A 6,000-nucleotide genomic window follows, 5' to 3' on the forward strand; every position below is an offset into this window, starting at 1 on the left:
CCTTATCCCAGTATTACTTGAGTAGTAGAGATCTCCTGTAAATCCTCAGTGAAAAATGCTAAAGGAACCCTCCCTCCTCGCTCAGCCCACTTGAAGGAAATGTCAAATAAATCCACCAGAAGAACAAATAGTCTAATCAATAAACCGACAAATGAACTGAACAGACAGTTCTCAAATGAAGAACAAACGACCAATAAATACGTGAAAATGTGTTTGACATCCTTAGCCACTAGGGAACACAAATCAATAGGACATTGAGATTCTATCTCAAGTCAGAACATCTGTCACCCAGAAAACAAGAGAACAATACACATTCATGAGAACCTGGAGGCCAGAACCCTTACACCCTGCTGGTGGGAATGCAAACTAGTACATCCACTATGGGAACCAGTCCCACGGAGGCCCCTCAAAACAGGAACACAACTGCCACGTGATCTAGCTATATTGTCCTGGGTGTGCTAAGTCAAGCATATCTCAGATACCTGCGCATTTCTACCACTATGTGATTCACAATAGCGAAATCATGCAGCCAGCCTATGGCAGCCTGTGTGGAGAGGGATGAGGGTTTGTCTACTGTTATAGACTCCGAGATACCCACTCCCCCAAAGTCCATGGGTTAAGGACTTGAGATGGGACACAGTGGATTTAAAGACCTGGGGAGTCTTTGGAGGACTCTCCTCCTCTTGAGGGCTCCTGCCAAATCTGTCCAATGACATTCTAGTTCCCTCACAAACCTGAGGCAGAACCCCACCTTGAGCTTAGACACCGGAGTTTGGTTCTCTGATGTCAGTCTAAGGCTGGCTTTCTTCCTTGAAGTCCCCTTGACCTGTGTCAATCAGCTTCAGTCACTGTGAGAAAAAAAATGAGGCAGAGAGGCAGACAAACTCAATCTTAACTGGCCAAGATGGTTTTATTGGAACCTCAAGGGGCCCCAACCTTTCTGTGGGATGAAGGTAGAATGGATTTAGCAGAGCTGAGGGACATGAATCTACACATAGGTAACTACCAGGACATTGTAGCTATTTTCTATGGTGTGTGTGTGTGTGTGTGTGTGTGTGTGTGTGTGTGTGTGTGTGTGTGTGGTTTTGTGGAACAAGGTGGGTTGTTTTTGGTACAAGGGCATATCGTTTCTGCAGATGGATCAAGATAGTCTGGGAAGCCATTCTTTATGCTAGTGGCTATTACTCAGAACAACCTGACTCAATTCCTGACCTGAGGCTCTTACCCAACATTCCACACTGCATTTCTCTCCTTCACTGTTCTGGGGGTAGTACGGAGACCTACTGCACATTAGGAAAGCGCTTCCCCATGGAGCCTTATCCTCAGCCTACGTTTTCCCCCTTAGATCTAATTATTTCTCTCCATCTCTGTGAGGATGCCACGTAACTCAAGTCCTGCTTTGTAGGCATTCATTTTGCCACTTACAGTCTGCTTTCTACTTTAAAGTCAGAGCATCTTCCAACAGTGAAAAAGGTGTCAAAGCATGCCGGGGTCAAACCCGATGAGGCCTCCCTCGCTATCAGGATGGAGAGGCCTACTTACCTTAGTTCACAGAGCCTGGAATGTTCAAGTCCCCGCCCCCGCTCCAGGCTCCTAGTCCCACTCCGACCGTTCTGTCCTTCAGCAATCTGTGCTATTGTGTTCTCATAAATCCTCTGCACTCAGCTAAACTCCATCTGGCTGAGAGTGCCTTTCCATTTAGGAGCCCTGTCTCAGCCTTTCTGGCCTCGGCGCAGGCGCAGATCCTTCCTCTCAGGATAGCTCTTTCTGGTGGTCCCTCTTGGGCCCTAAGACTCTCTGGTGTCAACTCTGCTCACAGTTGTGATTGTACAGTGGTGCTCATGGTTCGCTTTCTGTATTAGCTAATGTATTGCCATGACAAAATACCCAACATAGCAACTGAAGAAAGAAAGGGGTTATTTAGGTTCCAGTATAAGAAGAAATGTAATCGTGCAAAAAGAAAATAAGACCAGAATATAAAACTCTAGCCTCCCATCCCCCACCCAGTGAACCAACAGTTCCGTGACCCCTTAGAAGAGGACCACCAATCGAGAATCAAGTGTTCAAACACATGTCTATGGGGAACATTTTCATGTCCAAACTGTTACCTGATCTAGTAGGGGTCACAGCTACTACCCAATAAGCCAGGTTCATCACCAGTCTTCAATAAGCCCATTAAAACAGCCAAATTAAGGTGGGCAGTCAGAGATCTCTGTGAGTTCGAGACTAGCCTGGTCTACAGAGCCAATTCCAGGAGAGCCAGGGCTACACAGAGAAGCCTTGTCTCGGAAAAACAAGATAAAAAGCCAAATTAACAGGAGGAGAGAGGCAGTGGTGGCACACGCCTTTAATCCCAGCACTCGGGAGGCAGAGGCAGGCGGATTTCTGAGTTCAAGGCCAGCCTGGTCTACAAAGTGAACTCCAGGACAGCCAGGACTACACAGAGAAACCCTGTCTCAAGGAAAAAAAAAAAAAAAAAAAAAAAAAAAACGACAGGAGGAGAGAGGAGGAAATCATGAAAAGGGAAAAGGGGAAAGATTTGGTCAATGTAGACTTGTAGAAAAGAAAGAAAGGGGGACTCTGTGATTTCCCCAAGACCATCTTCAGGGATCCTGCCATAAGGATAGGATTTGAATAGAAAGCAAGAGGTATGTGTAAGTAATTAGCCAAGGTGTGGACTCACTGCCTCAGCACCAAGTCTACCCTGCAAGATCACATCTGAATTGGGGTTTTTTTCTCCAAGAGACAAGTTCCTCTTCTGAATGCCACCAGAGTTGCAGCCATTGCTTCCAATAGAAGAAGAAATTCTAATTTCTTGGGGTTCATTCTTTCAATAGACTAATAGGGAAAATTCCCTTAGGAGTATATTCGTCTCTGCCAGACAGGCAGGTTATAAAGCCACAGCACTTTTTATGACCCTTGCTGTTCCTCCTTAGACCTCATCAGTACTAGGTGAGTCTCCCTCCGTTATCACCGGAAGCGCAGCTCTCAGCAGGCCAGAAACGGGCCAAGTGCTGCTGCATATCAGATGAATGGCAGAGCCATCGTCAGCTCTGCCATCCTGTGTCTGGTCTCTTTATTGAAGGACTGGGCTAAAGCAAACCCATGGCTTACTTGGCCATGAGGTCCTGTTGTAGCTTGGGAGGGCCTTGGTAGGCAGCATAAATTTGGCTGCAGCAGGGGAAGGTCCTGGTGATAATCAGTCAGGAGAGAACACTGCCTACTGTCTGGGGGATTTATCTTTTCCCTCTCTGAAGTTATCTGGACCATTTTAATGGCAGAATATTTTGAGATGCTTAAAATGCAAACACTTTGAAACCTAGGATAATGGATTTTTTAAAATCTTAAATTAGTTTTTATCGTTATAGGTGAAAGATAAGAAAAACAAAAGGTATTTGAAAGACCTTGTGGGATGGGGAGAAGAGGTTCAGGGTGAGGAGGGGCCAAGTTCAATCATGATGAATCCCATTATTTTGTGCACTAGCCAAATATTAAAGAGAAAAAACAACAACAAAGACCTCATTATAAGTGATTTTAGAAGGATTAGTTCTAGAAAGTATTTTAAGTAATATATATATATACATATATATATGTGTGTGTATGTATATATATGCTAGACTAGATTCTCCCCTTTAGAAAGTTCTAGATTAACAACTCAAAAAGATAGAACATGTGGGAGCCATGTGTTCTGACTGCTGAGGTTCACCTGTATTTATGTTTCAGATCCAAACCTACTTCAATCAAAGATCCCAAATTAAATATGCAACTTTCAGGTAGCCCACAAGAAATATTCATGCTCTCTAGCTAGTCTACTTGGCTTGTATGTGTGTATGTGTATGTATGTGGTACATATATATGTAGTATATGTACACACATATGTGGATGCCTGTGCCTGTGTGCCTGGAGACCAAAAGAGGCCATCAGGTGTCCGGCTTTGTCACTCTCAGCTTCTTTCTCAAGTTGAGCTCTGCCACATAACCTGAAGGTAGGTTGGCATCTTGAAAGCACCAGCAATCCTCCTGCCTTCACCCATACGAGCACTAAAGTAAGAAGACTGTGTAGCCATGTCCACCTTCTTAGGGGGACGCTGGGAATCTGGATACCAGTCGCCATGACTACACAATAATGCTCTTACCCACCGAACATGTCGCCAGCCCTCTACGCTGATGTTGAAGTCCATCTTCATTTATTTGTTTTCATTAGGTCTGCCCTTGTTACATGTTTTTTACAAATTCCAAAAAGATCTTAGACCAAAGTATTAAAGTTATTCAAAAAGAGACATGATCTCTAAGGCAACGCTAACCCATGCGCCCATGCATAGTCACCCTCAAAGCTCATTAGATATTCATCATACAAGAAAACTCATCTCACATCTCACGAATGCTTGCTATGCTTAAGTCTCTGTGTTGAAGCCTTACTTCAGGGATTGTATTTCCTACTGTTAGGGAGCTAGAGCCATGTACATGATTGAAGCCATTAAGGATGGGCCCCTCCCTCATCGTCCTCTGAGGACTCCACTTCTCACTTTCCTGGTGACACAAGAAAAGCAAACATTAGAACCACCCCTCCTATGAGTATCCTATGAGAAGGCACAGATGAGAAGGGTTCTACTGAGGCCCATTAAGGGAAAGATACTTCCTCCTGGCTAAAAGAGTAGAGTTGACTTCTGGTCCTGGATGGAAACAGGATATTTTGATCTGTCCCAAAGATTAGAACATTTTACACCACTGTCTCCCCCCTCATGAGTTAATTCAACTGGGACTGTCAATCACCTGGCTGGGAGACCATTCCTCAGGAAATTTGATTTACTAGAACACAAACTAAAGAGATGGTAGGAATACTTATTCACTTAATAAGAAAAATGTGCATATTCTTCAAGAACCCTTTCTTTGAGGCACTTCCTACAGAGCCACCCTCCCTCATCTCTCTCCCTCCCTCCCTCTCTCTCCCTCTTTCTCTTTCTCTCTCTTTCTCTCCCCTCTCTCTCCCCCCTCCTCTCTCTCCTGGTCTCTCCCTCCTTTGTCTCTTGTCCTCTCTCTCTCCCTCCCCATCTCCTCCCTCCCCCTCTCTCCCCACCCCTTTGCTGCCTAAACACACTGTCCCCTGATTCTGGTCCTCAGCGTTGATTCTGGGATTCCTGAGGCTGTGTCACTAGCTAAACAGTCTGAGTTTGCAAAGGAAACTTCGCAGGTGTCCAAAGTCCAAGAAGATAACTGATGTCAAGGAGCCTAGAGACCTTGGGCATCAAAAGGCTAAAGCACATCCCTGCGCATGCAGTGAGCACCTGAGGTAGTATCCCTCCTCATCTCTGTCACACCCTCTAGATTCCTTCCTCTCTTTCCCACAGCACAAGACATTCCCTTCCTTCCTCACTTATAATCTCTTACAATGGGTTTCTTCGTTTTTCCATATCTCTCTGGCACCAAAAAAATATATCTGTGGCCCCAAAGGATGATCTTTGTGTGTTTCATCTGAGACCTCCTACCAACTACAGCTCTGTGAAGCAGCTATTTCTAGTCTACTTATGTTCCTGCTCTATCACTTTTTAAAAAAATAATTCTCGGGGGTGGAGAGATGGCTCAGCAGTTAAGAGCACTGACTCCTCTTCCAGAGGTCCTGAGTTCAATTCCCAGCAACTACATGGTGGCTCACAGCCATCTGTAATGGAATCCAATGCCCTCTTCTGATGTGACTGACGACAGCTACAGTGTACTCCTGACACAGAAAATAAATAAATATATCTTTTTAAAAAATTTAAAAATAAAAATAAAATGAAAAAATAATTCTAACAAAATATGAAAACTTCAAAGTGTCCGAGAAATTGCTCAAATGTGTATCCTTTAAGGGAAACAGCCTTGCTTAAATACAAGGTTGGTCTGGAATGGAGCAATTACCACGGAATAAGCTAAATTATTCATTGTTAGTTGATTTTTAGCAGCATGGCTGAGGACTTGGTTTCCCCATCCAAACTCGCACGGTGACTTACAATCCTACAATAAG

General features: G+C 44.4%; 1 long non-coding RNA gene across 14 annotated transcripts in view; it reads right to left on the minus strand.

Moving 5' to 3' along the window:
* The window catches only part of Gm29154 (predicted gene 29154), a 40,749-nt gene extending 39,180 nt beyond the window's left edge, over positions 1-1,569 (minus strand). For 11 of the 14 annotated variants that reach the window (NR_168106.1, NR_168104.1, NR_168102.1 and 8 more), the window contains exons 1-2: positions 1,543-1,569; positions 752-848 (exon numbers count right to left, since the gene is read on the minus strand). This is a non-coding gene — a long non-coding RNA (predicted gene 29154). Of the gene's footprint in view, positions 1-751; positions 849-1,425 lie in introns of all 14 variants that reach the window. The other 3 variants (NR_168121.1, NR_168118.1, NR_168125.1) reach the window with 1 other exon arrangement.
* Between the last annotated feature and the right edge of the window lie 4,431 nt (positions 1,570-6,000).

The sequence above is a fragment of the Mus musculus genome, chromosome 9 (genome assembly GCF_000001635.26).
Source record: "Mus musculus strain C57BL/6J chromosome 9, GRCm38.p6 C57BL/6J".
Lineage (NCBI taxonomy): Eukaryota > Metazoa > Chordata > Mammalia > Rodentia > Muridae > Mus > Mus musculus.